The sequence below is a fragment of the Salvelinus sp. IW2-2015 genome, linkage group LG31, assembly GCF_002910315.2.
Source record: "Salvelinus sp. IW2-2015 linkage group LG31, ASM291031v2, whole genome shotgun sequence".
Classification (NCBI taxonomy): domain Eukaryota; kingdom Metazoa; phylum Chordata; class Actinopteri; order Salmoniformes; family Salmonidae; genus Salvelinus; species Salvelinus sp. IW2-2015.
The window spans coordinates 12,974,443-13,000,915 of record NC_036870.1 but is presented as its reverse complement, the minus strand read 5'-3'; the positions used below and the strand labels follow the sequence as shown (position 1 = coordinate 13,000,915).

At 44.5% G+C, this 26,473-nt stretch overlaps 2 protein-coding genes across 2 annotated transcripts in view; one reads left to right on the top strand and one right to left on the bottom strand.

The window, feature by feature from the left end:
* LOC111956180 (teashirt homolog 1-like) overlaps positions 1-26,473 on the top strand; it is a 445,767-nt gene that overhangs the window by 81,348 nt on the left and 337,946 nt on the right. The window lies entirely within an intron of this gene.
* Positions 25,448-26,473, bottom strand: part of LOC111955729 (zinc finger protein 516) — a 98,507-nt gene continuing 97,481 nt past the window's right edge. Inside the window, exon 6 of the transcript XR_011474540.1 lies at positions 25,448-25,500. The gene's annotated coding sequence lies outside the window, so the exon portion shown is untranslated. The remainder of the gene's footprint in view (positions 25,501-26,473) is intronic.

Here is a 26,473-nt window from a genome sequence, read left to right as displayed (position 1 = left end):
TACCACTGGCACACAATCTATCTAGAAGGACTAGCATGTGCATGTGGGTGTACATGCGTGTATGTCATGCAAGAGTAAGGTTCATTTGTACGTTTGTCTTCAAGTTCTCTTTTTATATTTTCTTAGTATCGTTGTTTTGATATGAGGGCAAGGATAGTGTTAGGACATAGAAAAACAAACTAACTGGAATACACTTCCACACTCCGTTCCCCCAGGGGGCAGCAGCAACATTGTCCGGGGACAGCAGCAACCGTGTCCAAGTGCTGAGCCTGGTTGATAAGCACATCAGGTGCTGCCAATTAGGGTGGGGAACTGCATTGTGGGATAGAACACCAGTGTGGTGGCCATGAGATGGGGGTAAGATGGCGGACAGGAATAAAAGGAGAAAAGTAAAACATGTTTTGAGTGAATATGGAGTGGTGGATCACAGATAACTTTGTGAAGAGCTACAAAAGGACGGGACGAGAGTGAGGAGGAATTAACTGCAGTGGCAGGTGGGGTGAAGACCGCCGAGTTTAAACTTAACCTGATGATGAGAAAGATGATTCTGGCCCAGTGGGATTGAGATTTTAGGAGAGAATGGATTCTTGCCTTCTTTCATATCCATAATATGGTGTCAGGTTGGGTGCAGAAAAGGTTGGGGAATACTGGGTCGTGAAAGTGACTCGAAGTGGAATCATGTTTATTTGTTGTGTTTCTGCCGTCCAGAGGGCGTGTGCGCTCTGCACCACACAACTGGGGACAAGAACTGTGACTTCCTCCAGAGAGGAACTTGCTTTCCTCTCTGGAGCAGGGCGCCATTGAAAGGAGTGATAACTGGAGTGGCGTTCACTGTTGAGGAGGATCACCTGAAGTTGAGCATTTCCGGTGTCTGTGATGCCCAGTGGAGAGCATGGTGAAACTGAGAAGACATTGTCTGTACTATTGAGTTTTGATGCAGAGTCTTTAACAGATAAAGTCAATTTAGGATGTGTCAGTTATCCCATGAGATCTTTGTCCCGAATCCATTATGGTGTTTTAGTTGTCAAGCTTTATGGTCATGTGGCAGCAGTGTGTGGGAGGGGGGAAAAGGTTGTGTGTATAAAGGAATGTGTAATATCTGTGGAAAAGGTTTTGTGTATGGGGTACCCATGGTGCTAGAGATCAGAGGTGTCCTGTGAGAGAAAGGCAGGTTGAGGTTGCCAGGATCAGAGTTGTGCAGAAGGTTCGTATGCAGAGACAGTGAAGCGAGAGGTAGAGGAAGATGGGTCCAGGATGAGGGATCCTAAGAGGATCATTGTGAGTAGGCTGAGGCCAATAAAGACTGATAGGAATAACATGTGCTTCAGTAAGGTTGTTGTTTTGGCGTTCATGGCTATGGTTGTCAACTGTACTGCAGGAATGGAAAGTAAATCACAGAGGATAGACGTTGTGGTGGCAGCTGCATAGAAGTACTTCGGTGTACTAAATTTTACTGCAGAAGAGTTACAAGATGTTTTGAACGATAGTTTCCCGTCCTCCCAGGCTGCTGGCTTGGAGTAGGATGAGATAGGGCCAATGTAGTGGAATAGTGGTGAGGTTTTAATGGGTCCAGGGTTAGTTGGTAGGGTAATTATTTCACAAAGTTTAATGAATTCATACTATAGTACAGTAAGCTGATACACAGCCAATACAGTATGTGGCGAGATGCACCTATAATCTTTGTTTGCGCACCGCCATAATACCAAAGAAGAAGAAGAATATTAGGGGGATCACCGATGAGTGTCCCAGCTTGCAAGCCTCAGGTTTTGTTTGTTGGCCATGAGGCCTTTCGTTTGTTTTTGAGTCTTTAGTTTAGGCATGCCATTAGTATTTTTTCCTTTATGTATTTATTTATGTTTTATTACCCTCTGAATAAATACTAATCCGCTTGGACTGGCCGACCAAGAGGTCAAGAGAAACAGAGCTGGCCCTGGATCAAGGTAAGGTTGCTGTCTCCCTGGGTACATGTGCATCCAACACATTTCAAACGCTGGTTTCTCACATTTACATTTACATTTAAGTCATTTAGCAGACGCTCTTATCCAGAGCGACTTACAAYTTGGTGCATTCACCTTATGATGTCCACATATATGGTTACAGACCAGTTAACCAGGCCTAAGACGCCTCGACTTAGCGAGTGCAACAATAGTAGCAGGCTAGTTTGGGGTTTTGTAACATAGGGGGCTCGTCCTGCGTTCATTTGGACAGGTGTGAACATTTGCAGATGTAGTGTGGGTGATTTTGAACCAGTATGGTTCGGTACTGTGTTTGTGCATTTGTTGAGAGAGTTTGTAGCAAGTGTTGTGTCGAGCTAGCATGCTAGGAGAGATTAGCAAGATAGCTGATGGTTTTGGTCAACAGAAATGTTTGGTGCGGTCGTAAGCTACTGTAGGGCTAATAAGGTGTCTTCTTGGTTGTATTTGTGCTCTGAGAAAAGAGTTGGCTCCCCCAAGTGATCTGTTGAAGTCAGAGTTTGTCGGGTGAGTCTTTTGTTCCATTAGCTGACACGTTTTTTTGCTAAAGCAGAGGAGATTGTGGTTACTCAGCAGGTTGACCGTGAGGTTGTTTGGATGTCAAGTTTGATTTAGCTGACATTTCTCATAGAGATATGGAAGGGAGGATATTCTTCCCAATGATGTTGTGAGGATTCTCTGGAAGACCTGGTCTGGGTTTTGCAGGTGGACATGGCTGTGTCTTGTGATGAGAATCAGGAGATTGAAGGTTGTTGGAGAATCCAGATCCATCGGTGTTGTCACTTCCTGTTGTTGAGGAGCAGGTGATAGTTCCTACTGCACGTAGGCCTAGTGTGTCTCCTGTTAAGGTGGAGGAAAGTGAGGAGGATATGGCTAGCAGTTCCCCTCCAGTGAGTGTGCAGGGCTGGAGCAAAGAGGCATAAGGGAACGTAGATGGTGTTCTTAGTGAGTTGGCTAAAGTTGTGGTTGATGCTCACGGGCCCCTAGTGAAGGTCGCTCCAAGTCTCTAATCGTTGCCTACATGCCAGATGGAGCTTGGCGCTTGTAACCATGGGGTGTTATGAAATGGGGGCAAGGGTAGTGTAAGAACATAGACAAACACACTATCCAGGATACACTTCCACACTCCATTCCCCCAGGGAGCAGCAGCAACCTTGTCCAGATGCTGAGCCTGGTTAATAAGCACATCAGGTGCTGCCAATTAGGGTGATCGTCAGTGTCCCAGTTTGCAAGCCATGAAGCTGCAGGTTTTGTTTGGTGGCCATGAGGCCTTTTGTTTGTTTTTAGTCTTTAGTCATGCCTTTGATATTTTTGCACATACACTGGATTTATGTTTCATGACCCTCTGAACAAATACTAATCTGCTTGGACAACCACGAGGTCAAGAGAGACAGAGCTGGCCCTGGACCAAGGTAAGGTTGCTGTCTCCCTGGGCACATGTACATCCAACACGGTCCTCACATAACTGCACACATTCATTCAGGTTACAGACCAGTTAACTAAGCCTAAACCCCCTAGACTTAACGCGTGCAAGAATATTAGCAGGCTAGTTATGGGTTTTTCAAGTGCATCTGATTGTCAACGCAAGGCTGAGATCACACACAAAGCTTTTGGCTCAATTATATAGTGGGATTTTAGATATCCAATCAACCAACCTAGTGTGAGTTCTAATCGGGATTTAATGACCATTCTGATGTGCTGTGAAAAGGATATTTTCACCTCCTCTTTCCATCCGTTGCTCTCGTCCTTGTCTTATTGGACGTCATCATCCGCTACACTCTCTCTCTCTCTCTCCTGATTTCCATTTTGGGTTTGTGGTCAATGAATCCGATCTCCGCTCTTCCCCTAATTTTCTTTTTGATTAACAAATAGAAGCCCCAGTTTCCCTTTTGTACCATTCTTATAAAGCATGTTCATGCAATTAATGCGTAAATTAATGGCAATCTGGGAATAAATGAAAAATGATGATGAGCAATGAAGATTCAAGACGGAGAAAGAAAGAGCGAGAGAACGGAGAGAGAGAAAGAGAAAGCGTTTCAAGCTCCATCGCTTCCTTCCAGGTGTCTTTGCCCGCATCATTTCAGCTGTGAACCATAATCAACTTCCTTAATGAAATACGTAATTAACATATTATAATTGTACTACGGATGGTTTTGACAGAAATCATTTTCCATATCTAATACTATGCTAATTTAATCTGTTCCCCGCTCGCCAACATGACCTTTTGTGATTAAGTTTCATGGCGGATTTCTTCAGTGCGTTTCTGTGCGAAGTGTGTGTGTGAATGCATTTGTGTGGTTGATGGATTGATTAAGCCACTGCGAATGCTCAGCCTGTGCTAGGACGTGGCTGTCACAGTTTTAACACCCGGAATGCAGACGCAGATGGCGAGAAAAGGTATATGAGAAGTGAGAGGAAACTTGGGGAGGTATGTAGACCGGATCTACCTAGCTGAGAAAAGGAACTGTTTGATCTTTAGAAACCAACTGAGAGACAGTTATGATTTGTCATATAATACCAGAATAACATTTGTACAGACCATGGGCAAACAGTCCACTACTTTCCCCCCCTCATTTATGTCAAAAGCCAACATTTTTCATTCATATAAGCCATACGCCCAATAGAGATACAGGAAATCAGCCAATGATTTTCTTCCCTTGTAGGACAACAGATGGCTATTATCAGAGTCATGTGAAAGAAAGGTATACTGATGAACTGGATACCATAATGCGGCCTCTGCACAGTCTACTCACCCACTAATGATGAATCCTTGGGAGACCTCTTTTTGGGAGACCTCTTGCATCTAAAGCTGTTTTGTTTGTACGCTTAGTGAACATTTCTGAAAATTCAACTGACTGTTATTGGTCAATAATAGCCCTGAGGTGCCAACATGGATGGCTTTGAGTCACGTCACGTCATCCCACAGCTCAGTGTATATCACAATGCATTTCAGTTGAAATGGGGACGGCCTAGATGTGACTCCGAGTTCCACCCCTTCCACCCCTAGATATGTCATAGAGTTCCACCCCTACAGTATTTCGCTCCTCTTCGTGTACACAAAAAGGTCAAGTAGGAAGGAATGCAGGAGCTGGGGAAACACAGGAAGTGAATAGGACGTAATCTGTGTCGTGGCCTATAGTGCGGGGGGGATATTTGATGAGTGACAGATTGGATGCCAGCGAGTAATGAGAGAAAGTGTCCCAGACCGCCAGTGCCATTGTTTGTCTGTGTGACGGCTTCAGTGCCCCAAGGTGTGCCAACGACACTGCCACTTTTCACCTCCGATCAACAGTGTATCCCTCTGCCTTTCAGTGTGGCATAACCCATATGGGGTGATGGGACTTGACATGTTTATGTTATGCTGGCATTTCACTTGTTGTTTAATGCGTGTAGTGCTGGAACGAGCTGCAAAAAATACTCAAACTGGACAGTTTTATCTCCATCTCTTTATAGGAATACTCAATCGTGGACACTTACTGACAGTTGAGGCTGCTTCGCGTGACGTATTGTTGTCTCCACCTTCTTGCCCTTTGTGCTGTTGCTGTGTACAATAATGTTTGTACCATGTTTTGTGCTGCTGCCATGTTGTGTTGCTACCATGTTGTCATGTTTTCTACCATGCTGTGTTGTCATGTGTTGCTGCCATGCTATGTGGTTGTCTTAGGTCTCTCTTTATGTTATGGTGTCTTGCTTGTTGTGATGTGTGTTTTGTCCWATATTTTATTTYTTTACTTTTAATCCCCCATCACCGCAGGAGGCCTTTTGCCTTTTGGTAGGCCGTCATTTTAAATAAGAATTTGTTCTTAACTGACTTGCCTAGTTAAATGAAGGTTAAATAAAATAGTGCGCGTGTTAGTTTACTCGAAGTCTGTTTGTATAATTGGGAGTGTTATAGTGCAGCGCACCGGGCAGATGAAAATCAACCTTGTAAATACATTTTCCTCGACGTTTGAGGAGGTTGCATTCACAGTAAAAGCTGCACATGTCAGCTCAAACCTGCACTATAATCTGACTTGGATTTAAATGTTTGAATGTTGTAGCACACTGGCTACCTCGTTGGCTATTTAACTGGCTAATATTGTTTGTGGCATAGGTTTACGATAAATGTACACATTTAGGATTGGGGTGACCATGTAATTGAAGGAAATAACATTTTATGGAATCTTTTTTTTGTTAATTTTACCTTTTTTTTAACTAGGCAAGTCAGTTAAGAACAAATTCTTATTTACAATGACGGCCTACCAAAAGGCAAAAGGCCTCCTGCGGGGTTGGGGGCTGGGATATAAAATGTAAATAAAAAATATAGGACAAAACACACATCACGACAAGAGAGACAACACAACACTACATAAAGAGAGACCTAAGACGACAACATACTGTAGCATGCAGCAACACATGACAACACAGCATGGTAGCAACACAACATGACATCAACATGGTAGCAACACAACATRGCAGCAGCACAACATGGTAGCAACACAACATTGCAGCAGCACAACATGGTAGCAGCACAAAACAGGGAACAAACATTGTTGGGCACTGGCACGACTTCCACCAAAGTCGGTCCCTCTCCTTGTTCAGGCGGCGTTCGGCGGTCGACGTCACCGGCTTTCTAGCCACCGCCGATCCACTTTTCATTTTCCATTTGTTCTGTCTTTGTCTTATCACACCTGGCTTCACTCAACCAATTACTTGTTTATTATTTTACCCTCTGTTCCCCATGTTTTATTTGTGAGTGATTGTTATTTGTTACGTGGATATTTGTCAGGTGCTGCACACTGTTTTAGACTGTGTTTTGGCACTAGTATGTGCTGTCATTTGTTAACCGGTATTAAAGTGCGCCTGTTTATTATACTCTGCTCTCCTGCACTTGACTTCGCCTCCCATATACAAGCCTTACAGGGCACAGACAACAGTACAAAGGGCGAGAAGGTAGAGGCAACAATACATCACGCAAAGTAGCCACAACTGTCAGTTTGAGTGTCCATGATTGAGTCTTTGAATGAAGAGATTGAGATAAGCCTGTCCAGTTTGAGTGTTTGTTGCAACTCGTTCCAGTCGCTCGCTGCAGAGAACTGAAAAGAGGAGCGACTCAGGGATGTGTGTGCTTTGGGGACCTTTAACAGAATGTGGCTGGCAGAACGGGTGTTGTATGTGGAGGATGTGGGCTGCAGTAGACATCTCGGATAGGGGGAGTGAGGCCTAAGATGGTTTTATAAATAAGCAACAAACAGTGGGTCTTGCGACYGGTATACAGAGATGACCAGTATAATTCATTTTGGCAAGGAGAGACCTGAACTGGAACTGAAATTAAATGTAAATTAACCTTCTGATTGTAACATAACATATTGGAAAATGTAAATATTGTAATGCATCACACACACATGAAATGACTGCTGATCCTGCCTTCCYTATGGCACATCTGTACCCATAGCAGTTTGATTGACAGGCGTAGTGATACACCACATCAACTGCCAACATGGATTCGGAGCTATGATTAGCAGTTTGCAGTTGGACACACTATCACAATACTGGAAACCACTTTCCTAGAAGTTCAGCTATCTAGTTTACATCCTCCTCTTCTGTCCCTTATCTGGAAAGTTTGAGTTTCAATCATGACTTGCTACAACTCTCCAGTGCCTTCCAGTGATTCAATGCAAGCAAATTGAGGCATCAGTGCTTTTTTTACAGGGGTTGTTCTTAGTCCACTTTACTTGACCATACAATACATTCCAAAGAAAATGAAACTAAATGATAGATTCATTTAATTTGGGGTTTGGCCCTAACTGATATTCAAACCTGGGTAACACTTCTGCATAGTCAAGCATCTATAGATCAACGATTGAAATAAAGTGTTGCCATAATTCAGATAACCACTGTAGAGATGATGATCAGGACAAGATATCCACAAGCACCGCAGCTTTCCTTGGAACACACAGACACAACCACATTAGACACACAGATAGAGCACAGATCACATTGATGTGATCATGCGAAATAACATCATGCTGGGTATCGAAATGAATGTTTGCTGAATGCCGCCACCGCAATAAGCCACAAATCATTAGTAAGGCTCTCAAATGTTTGGGTTACGGTAGACCAAGGCAAGAGAGGGCTGGGCATATCATCCATATGAAATACAATATTCATCCACCTTCTCACAGACGTTCTATAGGTCTAGATAGCAGTTGTCCCTGATTACTGATACGAGGTCAGATATTCTTTCATTAGCGTATTGGTGATGATTGGGGGTGAGGGTAATCTGATCCTAGATCTGTGGTTTTAGGGAAACTTCGATGTCTTGTTGTTCTATTAGAAACCACAGAAGCTAGTGCTTAATGCTTTTGCTATGGCTAGCGGCTAACGCTGCGGTACGAGGGTCACAAGTCATATCCATCTCCATCTGTCAATCATAGAAAGCCAAACCTCCAATCTGATAAAAGTATGCGGTCGCCATCCAGTATGCGGTCGCCATCCCTCATTACTGAGTCCACAACACAAAATGAGCCTGATGCACACTGATAAGTATCTAAAATGGTTTCTAGCCCTCGGGCTAACGAAATGATGAGCACTATCAAAAATCAGACACTTCTGCCTGGGTATTAGGGTCCATATCTGCCATGCAGCTTTGAACACTCAGCAACAAAGTGTGCGCTTCTTTCGATACCCCTTCATCCACCCACCCCTGACAGACATCTATGAACAGACAGTGACGTGAGCGCTGACAGGGTCGATGGAGACATTTGACAAAAATGTGGTCGTTTAGAGGAAGAGACACTTTTGTTAGAGAGCTTGCTCTGTTTGTTGGTTATAAGTAGTGCAGTACTTTAAATATGGGATATATATTGGCATTCAGGAGGAGACAAGGGTAACACTTGAATGACTGTGATCGTTTTTGAACAAGAGCATTGTGACATTTCATGACAGATCATGCACGGATAAATTGGGGACCTTTTTACTCTCCGAAAGGTTCTCAAACATTTTCTAAAAGAGCCGCTACATCCCTTTGCAACTTGACTGAGTAGTGAGCTCTCTGTTTAAATCTAGAACAGCTGAACACACTTCCAGACCCGCATGGCGAATTCCCTGGCAATCTTCCACACTGTAATCCTCATCTCTCCTTTATCTCTTCTGTCCTCTCCTCCGCTCTATCCCTTTTCCCTCTCTCCCCTCTCCGTTACTCCTTTATCTGTCCTTCCTTCCCTGCACCTTACTCCTCATTTTCTGTCTTACCTATTTGTCTAGGTCCTCCTCTTCTGTCTTCTCTCTTCTCATGTGTCCTTTCATCTATTTTACATTTACATTTMAGTCATTTAGCAGACGGTCTTATCCAGAGCGACTTACAGTAGTGAGTGCATACATTTTCATACTTTTTTATTTGTATTCATTTTTCATCTTCAGTTTCTACCCTCTTGCCTGTCCCTTTAGGTACTCCTCTTCTCTCCATTCCTCCTCCAATTTCCCTTTTATCACTTCAGCATTTCTCCCTTTCCTTTCTCTCAACGATACACCCCTCTCTCGTCTCTTTATCTCATTGCAGTCATTGAGGATGTGCTCGACAGTCACCACCTGGCTATTTCCTCGCTAGACTCTAGGAAGGTGAGGATGCCTATTGATTGAAAAAAACGTTTAGCCCTCCCCCACCCCCCCAGAAGCATAAGCAAATGGATGATAGATGCTTAAAATCAGTCCCTATTGGCCATTTCCCCCCTGGTTGCTATGTCACGGCTGACAGACGGACAGGACGTTGATAGGGAGGGGTCTCTTACTCGAACACTTGGCGCCAACAGTGCTAGTTGGTGTTAGCTTTGGATTTACCTGTGAACCTTGTATACTGCACCTCTAAGTCTGGTCAAGGGAGATCAACGGGAACCATCATGGGACGTCTAAGAAGAACACTGGTATAAAAGAAGAGACAAAGAAATGAGAACAAGATGGTTGGAATGGAGGAAGAAATAGGATGAAGGAAAAGAGGACCACAGAGAGAAGTATTATGGAAATAATTAGATTTAGTTTAAATTTATTGAAATACTCAGGACAGTTCTACACTTAACGATTAAAACACATGGGTCATTGCAGGGGGCCGGGGGGCTTGAGAGAGAGAGGCCTACACAGGCTCTAGTGAATGGAAGGGTTTATTATTCTCCCCGGCACTCAATCAAACGTTGGCCCCGTCACCGGGAACAGAGTCATGCTAGAGAATCATCCTGGGGCTTTTTTTCTCTCTCTCCCCCTCCCATCCAGTGTGAGTGGTATCCATCTGTCAGCTGTCAGTGCCAGCGAGCGATATAGAGTGCTGTCACTTCTTGTCAGCCAGCGTTTGTGAGGCCTTTTTGCAGCTGCTGTGTTACACATCCTGACTGACGGCCAGCACAGGGCCCAGAGGAAAGGGTGGGAGGGAGGGAGGGGGAAAAAGAGTGAGGATAGAGAAGGGAGGAGAAAAAAAAGAAAGAGATCAAGAAGGGGGAGGGAGGAGAGAAAGAAAAGGGATAAAGGATAGAGAAAGGGAGGAATAAAGAACTGGGGAGAGCAAAAGTGCTGGAGAACGGGCAGGCCATCTTGAGCAAGTGAGAGGGAGGGAGAAAGATGGAGGACAAAAAGAGGGAATGAGGAAGAGTAGTGAGACTGTGGAGGTAGATGAGTCAGAGGATTGTGGGCTCTTCACTTGCGTTGCTTCAGAGTGGGGTTTGGGCAGAGAAGGAGAGGGAGACCGAGAGAGTGAGGGGAAGAGAGCGAGAGAAAGATTATTAGAGGGAAGGAGGACAGAGTTGTGACTTCCAATGGCAAAGAGAGAAGGGCAAGCAGCAGACGGCACAAGGAGCCAATCAGAGAACAGGAAGGTGTGTGTGTGAGCTGTTTACCCAACACCCGTGCCCCGTTTCTCACAAGAGCTGTACTCAAGTACAACACAGCTGAGAGGCAAAGTGCCAAAACCAAACGCAGCTCTTGGAAGCAGCAGACCCTCCAAGATTTCAGATGCAAGCGTTGTTATTCATCCAAAGCATCTACTGCATAGTACTGTTCAGTTAATTCGTCCTCTAAACACAAACAGTCTGAGGTGCTTTAACCTTCAGAGGGTGAACCTGTGTATCCTCTGTCACTTTCAGCTAGGAATTCTTCCCCCTACTCTATGTCAGTTTTACACTACTGTTCTGGCCTGGTTACACATCCATGGGAAAATGGGTAACACTTGATTTAGATAGTCTGTATAGCATCTACCGATGGACTATCAGTCACATTTCAACCATCTATCTACTAACCCTAACCCTAGCTCTAACCCTAACTGTAACCTTAGCAAGCAGTTGCTTATCAACAGATAGTTGTTGATAGAAAATCCGGACTATCCAACTAAAGTGTGACTGGACGTTAAATGAAAAACTCTGTGCCAGAACGGTATGGTTCAGGTGGGCAAAATGGGGTGAAAAGGGTATCTGATAGACACAGTCCTAACCCAGCTAACAATTCTAGGGAGAGAGAACGTTTTTGTAATGTTCCCCTGATAATGTTCGTAATGTTCCCCTGGTGTTTGAGTGTCCAGTTCTCCATTCTATGATTGTTGGAAAAAACCTCCTAAGAACCTATTTGGCATGTTTTTGCATTAGTTAGGAGAACATTCCCTTAACGTCAAAAAGAACATACTCAGAACATGGTTACCATGTTCTCATAATATACAATATTAATGTTCTAGACACGTTTCATGGAACGTTGCAAGAACATTCACGTGTCTAGTTTTCTGAAGGTTAGGAGAATATTCCATCAACGTCCCACCAAACATACACAGAACATGGTTGCCATGTTCTCAGAACATATGAATGTTCTAGACACATTTCATGGGACATTGCAAGAAAATTACTGTGTCAAAGAACTTTAAAAACATAGGACATTCTGTCATTGTCCTCTAGAGGTTTTAGTCTAGTTCCCGGCTTGATCCAGGGTCGTGCCTTAAGACGTTTTTAGGATGTCATCTGACGGTCCCAAAGAAACATGTTTGATTACAAATCCCTTGTTACTGTGCTCTGATCAAGGCTCTGATCGGTGATCCACTCACAGCTCTTTGTCTGTTGGCAAGGTTTGGGACACCCACACAGTGCTTTTAAGACGCAGCTTTTTCAACATCCATAAATGACACACTTTAACCTACATGATTACATTGTGCATGTTCATTTATACAGTAATTAATATTCAACATGTACTGACCTGAGATCTGAACTCACAACCTCTTGGGTCACAGAATTCCGAGCATCCTGCTACACCACCATGTCTGTGTCAATGAATGATTTCTACTGCATTGCTACGCTTTGATGTATATCTCAGCTCTGTTAAAAGTACACTCATTATTTTTTGTACTGATCGTATTGATTTAGTAGGCCTAACATTAAAACAGTAATATGCCCCAACAACATAAAACAATTATACAGAAAAACCTGAAATAAGTAAATAAGTAAATCAAATCAATGATGAGAGAAGTCAGATTGATAACACGGACATGTCACAGACAATGCCAGTAGAAGCTACAAGCTGTAACCTGAATCAGATTGCCGGCATCGGTTATCACTCAACCTACCAGGACATTTACAAACAGAGCAGGAACTAAATCTTCCATGTGTATACATCTTTATTAATCAGGCAGACATCTGATCTAAAGCAGTATCCACACCCATCAGATGTGATCATAATATAATAGCCATGTCTAGAAAAAACGAAGTTCCAAAGTTCCAAAGACTGGACCTAAAATTTCAGATGTGTATTAAACGGGTGTCCTGATTGTCTGTGGTCACTTAACATCCTATGGCACTTATCGTATGAGTAGTTGGGTCTTATGTTTGGAGGAAAAAGAGGGACGCTTGCAAGTCGAAGAACACCATCCCAACCGTGAAGCACGGGGGTGGCAGCATCATGTTGTGGGGGTGTTTTGCTGCAGGAGGGACTGGTGCACTTCACAAAATAGATGGCATCATGAGGAGAAAAATGATGTGGATATATTGAAGCAACATCTCAAGACATCAGTCAGGAAGTTAAAGCTTGGTCACAAATATTTCTTCCAAATGGACAATGACCCCAAGCATACTTCCAAAGTTGTGGCAAACTGGCTTTAGAACAACACAGTCAAGGTATTGGAGTTGCCATCACAAAGCCCTGACCTCAATCCCATAGAAAATGTGTGGGCAGAACTGAAAAAGCGTGTGCGAGCAAGGAGGCCTACAAACCTGACTCAGTTACACCAGCTGTCAGGAGGAATGGGCCAAAATGTACCCAACTTATTGTAGGAAGCTTGTGGAAGGCTACCTGAAACGTTTGGCCCAAGTTAAACAATTTAAAGGCAATGCTACCAAATACTAATTGAGTGTATGATTGAGTGTAATACTAATTGAGTGTATGAAATAAATAATTCTCTCTAACATTATTCTGACATTTCACATTCTTAAAATGAAGTGGTGATCCTAGCTGACATAAAACAGGGAATTTTTACTCGGATTAAATGTCAGGAATTGAGTTTAAATGTATTTGGCTAAGGTGTATGTAAACTTCCGACTTCAACTGTATATATACTTCTCCAATATTATGATTGTTTACCAATTCATATGAGGTAGACGAAGCATATCCACCAAAACCCAAAAGTGGTAGTCATAATAACAAATGAATGAATCGGATGACGTTCACAGAAAATGGCTGATGGGAAAATCCTCATTAAGTCCCATTGGAGACATCATTTCCAATCGGAATATCCAGTAGGATTCTCTTTGCGATTAAAGATCTATCAATATCCCCTCCTCGCCACGGGTCTTTGACATGCTCGATACCCATGTACTTCAATGAAGAAACATTGTGTCTGGCAGTCGTAAAGGGCATGAAGACTGGACTTTTGGGGTCTTAGTTTCTGATGCTACTTCTATGTTCAGATATGCGTGTCTTCAGTGTCCGCCGCGTTTAGCCCATATACTGTATATCTAATTGTTTTTGTGCTTGTCTTATGTCTATTAATATGGGTATGGTACACTTCCTGTGAAATGACCTGACGGAAATCATTGCAGGATCGAAACATTGTTTGTTTATAAGTAAAGGTACGTGGTGGAGCTTATGAGTGTGAGGGCTCTATTTCTTTTATACTGAATTATCTGTTCAGTTGGCACACTGTTCGGACACTCATCGGTACAGCACAAGACATGCAATCGGAGGTCTGTTCACAGTCCCCAGGTCCAGAACAGAGGATAAGAAACACACAGTATTAAATGGAGCCATGACTACATGGAACTCTCTGCCACCCCAGGTAACTCAAGCAAGCAATAAAAACAGATACACATTTTAAAAAAGATCAATGAATACCTTACGTCACAACGGGGACTGTGAAGAGACAGACATTTTTATCTATTTTGTATTCTATTTTGCATTGTATTGTATTATGTAGTCATCATCTGTTTTCTGAAGCCTGAGGCAGGAGATTATGTAGTGTTATGTATATTATATGTATTTTATTTGTTGTTTTGTTTCCTGTTTGGACCCCAGGAAAAGTAGCCGATGCCTTGGCAGTGGCTAATTGGGATCCCAATAAATACAAATAAATACCCAAGTCTAGTGTTGCTATTTCAGGCCCTGATAGTAAAACAAGCATACAGATGAAGAAACAAACAAGCAAAAGAGCACCTGGAGAGGTGAGAACAGTCTGAGCATGAGAGTATCTTCATATATTTGTAAAGAAGTCACCATGGAGATGAAGATGGATGAATTGTCTAAGCAATGTTTCAGAGATCTTGCCGTCACATATCCTCAAAATGTTACAAGTGAGTCAGGAAAAAAGACATTCAAAAATAAGTTGCTAAGAGAATCCGCAGAGACTCCGAGGACAGACTTAATAATCCTAAAAGCGAATGAGGAAATAAAAGAAGACCTTCTGTTCTACACGAATGATCCTAATGCTTGGTAATATCAGCAATGTGATGGTTCAAGGTTCGGAAGCCAGTCTGGATCAATATGTCCACTACTTCGACCAAATAAAAGCTCTTGTTGCTGAACTTAATCTCTCCGCTGTCCACTTAACCTCTCCCAGTATGTAGTCCCCAGTGTTCCTCGCCTGAGCAGACACAGCCCTGAGCATGCCTCTCTCACACATGCACCTGCAGTACCACAGCATCTTATAGAGGAGGAGATCAGCCTGGTGCGTCCGCATAGGAATGAGATCCGGGAGCTGCAATGTGCAATGAAACTGTTGAGGACAACCACTTAATTACTCCCATCACTCCTGCCATCCTCCATAGACCTGACGAGAAACCAGACATTATATTAATGATGGACTCCAATGGAACGTTTATATTAGATAATAAACTTTTAAACCCAAATTAAAAGGGGGCAAAGTTATTGTGCCACACAGGAGAGAGCTATGGAGCTCTTGACTGTGGCCCAGCTTGGCTCCCCCAGTCATCATCATTCACACGTGGACCAATTATCTGCTTGCCCAACAGGAGAGGGTGGCCACATCCCTAAGGGGAATGATAGAGCAGGCCTCCACCATCTTTCCTCTTGCGAAGATTGTAATATCTACCCTGCTCCAGAGAAGACATTTCCACCCTGCCACCATCCAGAGGATAAATGCCAGCCTCTCTCGGGACTGTGTGCTATAGCACACCATCCAACTCTCAGTCTGGACTGTCTTTACAACAATGTACACCTGTACGAAGAGACAGTCCCCACCTTCGCCAGAACGTTAAAGGATGTTGCTCTGGGTGGCCATCCCACCTCACCTCACCCCACAGGAGCAGCAGACCAGCCATCAACTCCCTGAGACAAATGAGACGCTCCGTTATACCTGCATCCAGTGGCGCTTCACAGAAACTAGAGAACAGCCATAAACACTTCCCCCCACACCACCCTCCACCACTTCTCTACCGGGAATTGCATGTGGATACACTGAGCTATGCCCAAGCCGTATGCATTAAAAGAGGCCCCACGCAGAGTTTGGAGCATTGCCGGCCACCCTGCCCTGCACACCACCCTCTTCAATTCCCCATAAAACCTCCCTCCCATGATACCAGTCCAGGACCGCCTCAGCACAGCTCAACCAGACCTGACCCATCACAGCACAGCTCAACCAGACCTGACCCATCACAACACAGCTCAATCAGACCATATCTATCACAACACATCTCTACCAGACCCGGCCCATCACAGCACAACTCAACCAGAACCGGCCGCCTCAGTACAGCTCTACCAGACCCAGCCCATCACAGCACAGCTCTACCAAACCAGGCCCACCCCAACTCAGCCCAGCTCTACACAGCACCGACCCCTACCCTAGGGTCTGGCAAAACACTGTCAAGGGTAGTGCACCACACCATTCACATAATCAGCCTACATATACTGAGAGTTTCGTGCTTCGCCAGCCACGCTGCCCTCCACACCACCTGTCTCAATTCCACCCACAACCTCCCGCCAAGGCTAGTTTTGCTTACCCTCCCTACTCCCATCCCCAGGTCAGGCCTGGGACACTCCTGCCCCCCAGCCCAACCCTACAACAGGAGCCACAACCAATACCTCCTGTGCACACCCAGAATGGAACATTGGCAGCCACTCTGGTCCACTGCAGCATCTCCACTACTTTAGCGGGAACTTCATCGGGGTGGACTGAGCTCTGCCAAAACTGTTCTCCCAGTTCGTGCCCCTACCCCTGCATCCAGCGACTTGAGGGAGGTCTGAAGAGTACAAATTCCTCTTCTTCCATGCCTAAGCAAGTTCTGTCTAATTCTGGCATCATAACTGAGAAGAATGGGTTAAGTGATAAATTTAAAAATAATTTGATCTTGGAAGGCTTTTTATTTGAGAGAAACGGTGGTGTAGTTGATCCTGGTCAGTCAATCGACTGCTCTTCCCTCTGCCAGCCTTTAGCTGACTTGACGGTTAACCTGTCAACTTCTAGTGAATCTTTGTTTTCTTTTCAACAATGTACTATCTGTGATGTGCTAGATGCTTTGCTTAAGATTGATGTTGATCCATTTTTGCTGCAGCCCTCTGCCCCACTGATTGCTGAATCATTAACCCATATTTTTAATCTGACAATTATATCTGGTACTATCCCCAAGGTTTGGAAGGCGGCCCATGTACTCCCCCTTCACGAAGGTGGTGACCCTTGTTACCTTAATAATTATCGGCCTACTTCTAAACTTTCTTGCCTAGCTAAAATATTAGAATCCTTGATTAATTCTCAGCYAAGATCTTTCTTATCTTTGAAATAAATCAGTCGGGTTTTAGAACAGGTCATAGCACTCTCTCTGCTGCATTCCTAGTTATAGATGTGGTTAACTGTATGGACAAACGGCAACATTGTGCTGCCCTCTTCATTGACCTTTCAAAACTGTTGATCACTCACTGCTAATTAAGAGGCTTTCCTCAATTTGCCAAGACCGGGCTGCATGTAACTGGTAAAAAAAAAAAGACAGATAGAACGTATATAAATCTACCGATTTGTGTTAAATCCGGTTTCCTGGATATTACAAAAGGTGTCCCGCAGGGGTCGATTCTGGGTCCTTTAGTTTTTACTGTTTACATTAACAATATTAACTTGTCTGTAAAATTAGTTTACCTGCACTTGTATGTTGATGATACTGTTGTGTACGCTGTGGTCCCCATGGTTGACCAGGCTCTATCTGAACTACTATTTTAGTACTCATCATTAAATTATCTACCAGAAAGTTAGTAGGCCCTCTTTGATGTCATGTAGGTTGATACAGTACATTGCTATGTCTTCAATTATAAAGCCATTTTACAAAAAGTCCCACTGTACCTAACATCATTAGTACACATTAGTAATAAGAGTTATCACACTCGGTCTCAGGGATGGCTAACTCTGGAGATTGCTTTGGTCTCTACTGAGTTAAATCAGCTTTAAGTTTTCTTGCACCTTATTTGTGAAACAATCTCAAAATGTTCTTTCAATTTGATGTTCTGGTGCCTCTAGGGGAATTCAGAAAGCTGATTGAGGACCTTATTACTGATGAATGTGTTTGTTTTTTTAAGACTGTTTTTCTTTCTGCTTGCATTTTGTATTTATATTTTCTGTATTTTCTGTAACTTATGTATACTGAGCAAAATATAAACACAACATGTAAAGTGTTGGTCGCATGTTTCATGAGCTGAAACAAAAGATCCCAGAAATGTTCCATATATAGAAAAAGTATATTTCTCTCAAAGTTTTTGCACAGATGATCCATCCACCTGACAGGTGTGGCATATCAAGAAGCTGATTAAACAGCATGAGCATGTCCACCAGAACTGTTGCCAGATAATTGAATGTTCATTTCTCTACCATAAGCTGCCTCAAACATCATTTTAGAGAATTTGGAAGTACGTCCAAACGGCCTCACAACCACAGACCAAGTATAACTACGCTAGCCAAGGACCGGCTTCTTCACCTGCAGGAGGGGCTGCTAAGCAGTATTTCTGTTAGTAATGAAGCCATTTTGTGGGGGAAACTCATTCTGATTGGCTGGGCCTGGCTCCCCAGTGGGTGGGCCTGCCCAGTCATGTGAAATCCATAGATTTAGGACCTAATACATTTATTTGAATTGACAGATTTTTCTTATATGAAATGTAACTCAGTAAAATCTATGAAATTGTTGCATGTTGCGTTTATATTTTTTATCAGAATAACTCAGGGCTCATCTGTAAAAGAGAGCTTGATATCAGTATGACTCCCTGATAAAATAAAGGTTAAAAAAAATTGTGCCATGCATCTTATGAACTGAGCCACATACAGGACCACTACAATACCTAAGTACAATACTGGAAAATAGAATACACGATTCAAATACAGGTGGAAGATTTACATTTACATTTACATTTAAGTCATTTAGCAGACGCTCTTATCCAGAGCGACTTACAAATTGGTGCATTCACCTTATGATATCCAGTGGAACAACCACTTGTAACAAAGTGCATCTAACTCTTTTAAGGGGGGGGGGGTTAGAAGGATTACTTTATCCTATCCTAGTATTCCTTAAAGAGGTGGGGTTTCAGGTGTCTCCGGAAGGTGGTGATTGACTCCGCTGACCTGGCGTCGTGAGGGAGTTTGTTCCACCATTGGGGTGCCAGAGCAGCGAACAGTTTTGACTGGGCTGAGCGGGAACTGTACTTCCTCAGAGGTAGGGAGGCGAGCAGGCCAGAGGTGGATGAACGCAGTCCCTTGTTTGGGTGTAGGGCCTGATCAGAGCCTGAAGGTACGGAGGTGCCGTTCCCCTCACAGCTCCGTGAGGCAAGCACCATGGTCTTGTAGCGGATGCGAGCTTCAACTGGAAGCCAGTGGAGAGAGCGGAGGAGCGGGGTGACGTGAGAGAACTTGGAAAGTTGAACACCAGACGGGCTGCGGCGTTCTGGATGAGTTGTAGGGGTTTAATGGCACAGGCAGGGAGCCCAGCCAACAGCGAGTTGCAGTAATCAGACGGGAGAATGACAAGTGCCTGGATTAGGACCTGCGCCGCTTCCTGCGTGGAGGCGTCGTACTCTGCGAATGTTGTAGAGCATGAACCTACAGGAACGGGTCACCGCCTTGATGTTAGTTGAGAACGACAGGGTGTTGTCCAGGATCACGCCAAGGTTCTTAGCACTCTGGGAGGAGGACACAATGGAGTTGTCAACCGTGATGGCGAGATCATGAACGGCAGTCCTTCCCCGGGAGGAAGAGCAGCTCCTCTTGCCGAGGTTCAGCTTGAGGTGGTGATCCGTCATCCACACTGATATGTCTGCCAGACATGCAGAGATGCGATTCACCACCTGGTTATCAGAGGGGGGAAAGGAGAAGATTAATTGTGTGTCGTCTGCATAGCAATGATAGAGAGAACCATGTGAGGATATGACAGAGCCAAGTGACTTGGTGTATAGCGAGAATAGGAGAGGCCTAGAACAGAGCCCTGGGGACACCAGTGGTGAGAGCACGTGGTGCGGAGAACAGATTCTCGCCACGCCACCGACCACTGGTAGGAGCGAGCCTGTCAGGTAGGACGCAATCCAAGCGGGGGCCGCGCCGGAGATGCCCAGCTCGGAGAGGGTGGAGAGGAGGATCTGATGGTTCACAGTATCAAAGGCAGCCGATAGGTCTAGAAGGATGAGAGCAGAGGAGAGAGAGTTAGCTTTAGCAGTGCGGAGCGCCTCCGTGACACAGAGAAAGAGCAGTCTCAAGTTGAAATGACTAGTCTTGAAACCTGACTGATTTGGATCAAGAAGGTCATTCTGAGAGAGATAGCAGGAGAGCTGGCCAAGGACGGCACGTTCTAAGAGTTTTGGAGAGAAAAGAAAGAAGGGAACTGGTCTGTAGTTGTTTGACATCGGAGGGATCGAGTGTAGGTTTTTTCAGGAAGGGTGCAACTCTCGCTCTCTTGAAGACGGAAGGGACGTAGCCAGCGGTCAAGGATGAGTTGATGAGCGAGGTGAGGTAAGGGAGAAGGTCTCGGAAATGGTCTGGAGAAGAGAGGAGGGGATAGGGTCAAGCGGGCAGGTTGTTGGCCCGGCCGTCACAAGACGCGAGATTTCATCTGGAGAGAGAGGGGAGAAGAGGTCAAAGCACAGGGTAGGCAGTGTGAGCAGAACCAGCGGTGTCGTTGACTTAGCAAACGAGGATCGGATGTCGTCGACCTTCTTTTTTTCAAAATGGTTGACGAATCATCAGCAGAGAGGGAGAGGGGGGAGGAGGGGGAGGATGATTCAGGAGGAGGAGAAAGTGGCAAAGAGCTTCCTAGGTTAGAGGCAGATGCTTGGAATTTAGAAGTGGTAGAAATTGGCTTTAGCAGCAGAGACAAAAGAGGAGAATGTAGAGAGGAGGTGAAAAGGATGCAGGTCCGCAGGGAGGCGAGTTTTCCTCCATTTCCGCTCGGCTGCCGGACCTGTTCTGTGAGCTCGCAATGAGTCGTCGAGCCACGGAGCAGGAGGGGAGGACCGAGCCGGCCTGGAGGATAGGGGACATAGAGAGTCAAGAGGATGCAAAAGGGGAGAGGAGGGTGAGGAGGCACGAATCAGAGGATCAGGTTGGAGAAGGTTTGAGCAGAGGGAAGAGCATGATAGGCATGGAAGAGGAGAGAGTAGCGGGGGAGAGAGAGCGAAGGTTGGGACGGCGCGATACCATCCGAGTAGAGGCAGTGTGGGAAGTGTTGGATGAGAGCGAGAGGGAAAAGGATACAAGGTAGTGGTCGGAGACTTGAGGGGAGTTGCAATGAGATTAGTGAACAACAGCATCTAGTAAAGATGAGGTCAAGCGTATTGCCTGCCTTGTGGATAGGGGGGGAAGGTGAGAGGTGTGAGGTCAAAAGAGGAGAGGAGTGGAAGAAGGAGGGCGAGAAGGAATGAGTCAAAGGTAAGAGCTGGGCGAGGTTAAGTCACCCAGAACTGTGAGAGGTGACCATCCTCAGGAAAGGAACTTATCAGGGCGTCAAGCTCATTTGATGAACTCTCCAAGGAACCTGGAGGGCGATAAATGATAAGGATGTTAAGCTTGAAAGGGCTGGTAACTGTGACAGCAGCAGAATTCAAAGGAGGCGAAGACAGATGGTCGAGGGGAGAAAGAGAGAATGTCCACTTGGGAGAGATATGAGAGATGCCAGTGCCACCACCCGCTGACCAGAAGCTCCGGGGTGTCGGAGAACACGTGGGCAGACGAGGAGAGAGCAGTAGGAGTAGCAGTGTTATCAGTGGTAATCCATGTTTCCGTCAGTGCCAAGAAGTCGAGGACTGGAGGGAAGCATAGGCTGAGATGAACTCTGCCTTGTTGGCCGCAATCGGCAGTTCCAGAGGCTGCCTGAGACCTGGAACTCACGTGGGTCGTGCGCGCTGGGACCACCAGGTTAGAGTAGCAGCGGCCACGCGTGTGAAGCGTTTGTATGGTCTGTGCAGGGAGGAGAGAACAGGGATAGACAGACACATAGTTGACAGGCTACAGAAGAGGCTACGCTAATGCAAAGGAGATTGGAATGACAAGTGACTACACGTCTCGAATGTCAGAAAGTTAAGCTTACGTTGCAAAAAATCTTATTGACTAAAATGATATAGTACTGCTTGCTGGGTGAATAGGCTAGCTAGCAGTGGCTGCGTTGTTGACTTTGTTTGAAAGTGTAGCTGGCTAGGTAACCTCTAACTCGCTAGGTAACCTCGACAATTACTCTAGACTACACAATTATCTGGATACAAAGACGGCTATGTAGCCAGCTAAGATCAAACAAATCAAAACTGTTGTACTGTAATGAAATGAAATGTAATACTACCTGTAATACTACCTCGTGGAGCAAAGCGGAATGCAACTAACTCGCTCCAAACCACAACCGGAAGTGGTATCGTAGAGGGAGAGGCAATAGAAAGTGTTGTTTCTCTGTATATTTGTCTTTTGTGTCTTTAGAGCGACTGCTTCACCTTAATGTCCCCTTTCCCTTTTCTTCTGTCCTTATTTTGTCCCACTTTGTCCCTTCCTTGTCCCTTCTTCTCTTCTGCCAACTAGACACTCCTTGTTAGCTAGCTAGCTTCTTTCAGGAATGTCCCTAGCAACTGCCTAGCAACAGGTAAACAACTTAGCTAGCTAAGAAAACGGTATAATTTTATGAAAAATTTTTACTTTTTCAAAAGCCTTTCTTCTTTGTTTGCTGCTTGTTTGGTCTCCTATTCAGTTTGCAGTTTTCTTTTGATTTTTTTTCGATGTATGATTGCCATCCCCATGAGCGTACCACCCTCCTTCAGGCTATGGATGAGGCATGCAATGACTTCAATCCAGACCTACAGTACCATCAACAAGTTTGGACACACCTACTCATTCAAGGGGTTTTATTTATTTTTACTATGAAATAACACATATGGAATCATGTAGTAATCAAAAGAGTGTTAAACAAATTAAAATATGTTATATTTGAGATTCTTCAAAGTAGCCACCCTTTGCCTTGATGACAGCTTTGCACACTCTTGTCATTCTCTCAATCAGCTTAACCTGGGATGCTTTTCCAACAGTCTTGAAGGAGTTCCCACAAATGCTGAGCACTTGTTGGTTGCTTTTCCTTCCTTTTTCCTTTGCTCAGACCTTAGAGAGCCTTTTTATGTCTCTATTTGGTTTGGTCAGGGTGTGATTTGGGGTGGGCATTCTATGTTTCTTTATTTCTATGTTTTGGCCGGGTATGGTTCTCAATCAGGGACAGCTGTCTATCTTTGTCTCTGATTGGGAATCATACTTAGGTAGCCCTTTTTCCCTCTTTTCAGTGTGGGTAGTTAACTTTGTTTGTGGCACTAATGCCCTGTAAGCTTTGCGGTTGTTTCTTTCGTTTGTTGTTTTGTTGGCGACATTTCTAAAATAAAAGGAAAATGTACGCTCACCACGCTGCACCTTGGTCCACTTCTTTTGACGGCCGTMACATACTGTATATATATTTAAGTCCTTTTTCCACACAACTTCATTTAAAATTGTTGAATGAGTTTCCTGTAAACAACATACATTATTTTCCTTCTCTTTTAGCCCGGTAAATACTGATAGTCTTTTCTTATCATCTGCTAAGCCATTGCAATTATAACTGGCTATACTTATTTCACCATTTACCATAAGGAGTTACAAGTTTCAATTCTATTCATCATAATATATTTTTGTAAACTTACCATTAAAAAGTACCATAATGATTGAGTGTCCATACACTGTAGCTATACCATGATTTTTACACTAAGTAAACCTCCAATTGTTCTCCACTATTCCACCCGCTAAAACCTCCCCCCATCCCAAGTTGGGTTGTCGTCCTAGTGACTGGCAGACCACCCCCGTCCCCCAGGATCCCAGGGCCCCTGAGAGACTGGGACCCATCCTTCAAAAAGAGCACACAGTGCCACCCACAGAACAGAAGCAGATTAAACGGCAAAAGCATTTACAACACCTCGATTGTATTATATACAGTTGTTTAAAAAAATATATATATACAGTGGGGAGAACAAGTATTTGATACACTGACAATTTTGCAGGTTTTCCTACTTACAAAGCATGTAGAGGTCTGTAATTTTTATCATAGGTACACTTCAACTGTGAGAGACGGAATCTAAAACAAAAATCCAGAAAATCACATTGTATGATTTTTAAGTAATTAATTTGCATTTTATTGCATGACATAAGTATTTGATCACCTACCAACCAGTAAGAATTCCGGCTCTCACAGACCTGTTAGTTTTTCTTTAAGAAGCCCTCCTGTTCTCCACTCATTACCTGTATTAACTGCACCTGTTTGAACTCGTTACCTGTATAAAAGACACCTGTCCACACACTCAATCAAACAGACTCCAACCTCTCCACAATGGCCAAGACCAGAGAGCTGTGTAAAGGACATCAGGGATAAATTGTAGACCTGTACAAGGCTGGGATGGGCTACAGGACAATAGCCAAGCAGCTTGGTGAGAAGGCAACAACTGTTGGCACAATTATTAGAAAATGGAAGAAGTTCAAGATGACGGTCAATCACCCTCGGTCTGGGGCTCCATGCAAGATCTCACCTCGTGGGGCATCAATGATCATGAGGAATGTGAGGGATCAGCCCAGAACTACACGGCAGGACCTGGTCAATGACCTGAAGAGAGCTGGGACCACAGTCTCAAAGAAAACCATTAGTAACACACTACGCCGTCATGGATTAAAATCCTGCAGCGCACGCAAGGTCCCCCTGCTCAAGCCAGCGCATGTCCAGGCCCGTCTGAAGTTTGCCAATGACCATCTGGATGATCCAGAGGAGGAATGGGAGAAGGTCATGTGGTCTGATGAGACAAAATAGAGCTTTTTGCTCTAAACTCCACTCGCCGTGTTTGGAGGAATAGAAGGATGAGTACAACCCAAGAACACCATCCCAACCGTGAAGCATGGAGGTGGAAACATCATTCTTTGGGGATGCTTTTCTGCAAAGGGGACAGGACGACTGCACCGTATTGAGGGGAGGATGGATGGGCCATGTATCGCGAGATCTTGACCAACAACTCCTTCCCTCAGTAAGAGCATTGAAGATGGGTCGGTGGCTGGGTCTTCCAGCATGACAACGACCCGAACACACAGCCAGGGCAACTAAGGAGTGGCTCCGTAAGAAGCATCTCAAGGTCCTGGAGTGGCCTAGCCAGTCTCCAGACCTGAACCCAATAGAAAATCTTTGGAGGGAGCCGAAAGTCCGTATTGCCCAGCGACAGCCCCGAAACCTGAAGGATCTGGAGAAGGTCTGTATGGAGGAGTGGGCCAAAATCCCTGCTGCAGTGTGTGCAAACCTGGTCAAGAACTACAGGAAACGTATGATCTCTGTAATTGCAAACTAAGGTTTCTGTACCAAATATTCAGTTCTGCTTTTCTGATGTATCAAATACTTTTGTCATGCAATAAAATGCAAATTAATTACTTAAAAATCATACAATGTGATTTTCTGGATTTTTGTTATAATTCCGTCTCTCACAGTTGAAGTGTACCTATGATAAAATTACAGACCTCTACATGCTTTGTAAGTAGGAAAACCTGCAAAATTGTCAGTGTATCAAATACTTGTTCTCCCCACTGTATATATTATAAAAACTTTTGTATCTTCATTTCCACAATTAACAAATAAAATGCGTAATAATCTAGGCAGTTCATGCGAAGGATTGTTACCTATAACCAGGTATGACATTACAAAAATTATACAAAATATTAAGGAAACAATTATGTGATTCATCCTGTATTGTTCCTAACATACCCTACAGAAATGAGTGGGATACACACACACACACACACACACACACACACACACACACACACACACACACACACACACACACACACACACACACACACACACACACACACACACACACACACACACACACACACACACACACCCCACCCTTCTCCCACAAACTCAGATGTTTAACAGTTGTTCCATCCCCGAGCCCAACTCAAGAAGGACTTGATGTGTGAATGCATATAGAGTTGCAGCTGTTTGAGAAGGCATGCAACATTTAACAAGAATGGGGTGATTTGATTAACCAATGTTACGTCCTAGCTAATGGAGCTATGATACACCGCCTTCCCCTGAAACACACAGACGCTGGTCCCCCGTTGTGACCATTTTCCCAAGCATCTCTGTGCAGTCAGATCTTTGATTTATTTTGTGCCACCAGGGCCACAATAATTTGTCCCCTCTCTGAATGTCCGAGTGTGACCCCCTCCCCATGGGTTACTGCAGCTAGTATTGCCAGCACTGCTACTACCTGGGTGGGGGCACCCCAGCGGAATCCCCACCGGCTAGGTACAATGTCGTCAAGGTTCTCATTAGCAGCTTTGAGAAATTCCTTGTATGTTAGGCTCACCCATCCGGGGGCTTTGGCTTTGTAGGACCAACCCTGCCAGACAGGCTCAGGCTCTTTAGGGGGCGGCGCTGCTTTAGTGGCTCTCTGACCACATTTATCTTTCTGTCTTGGCTGCATATAGGCTACATGCAGTAGGCCTATAAAACAGATAAGGGCTTCTCCTTAGTGTATGGGTTGCTCAGGTGGGTGTCTAGGTTATA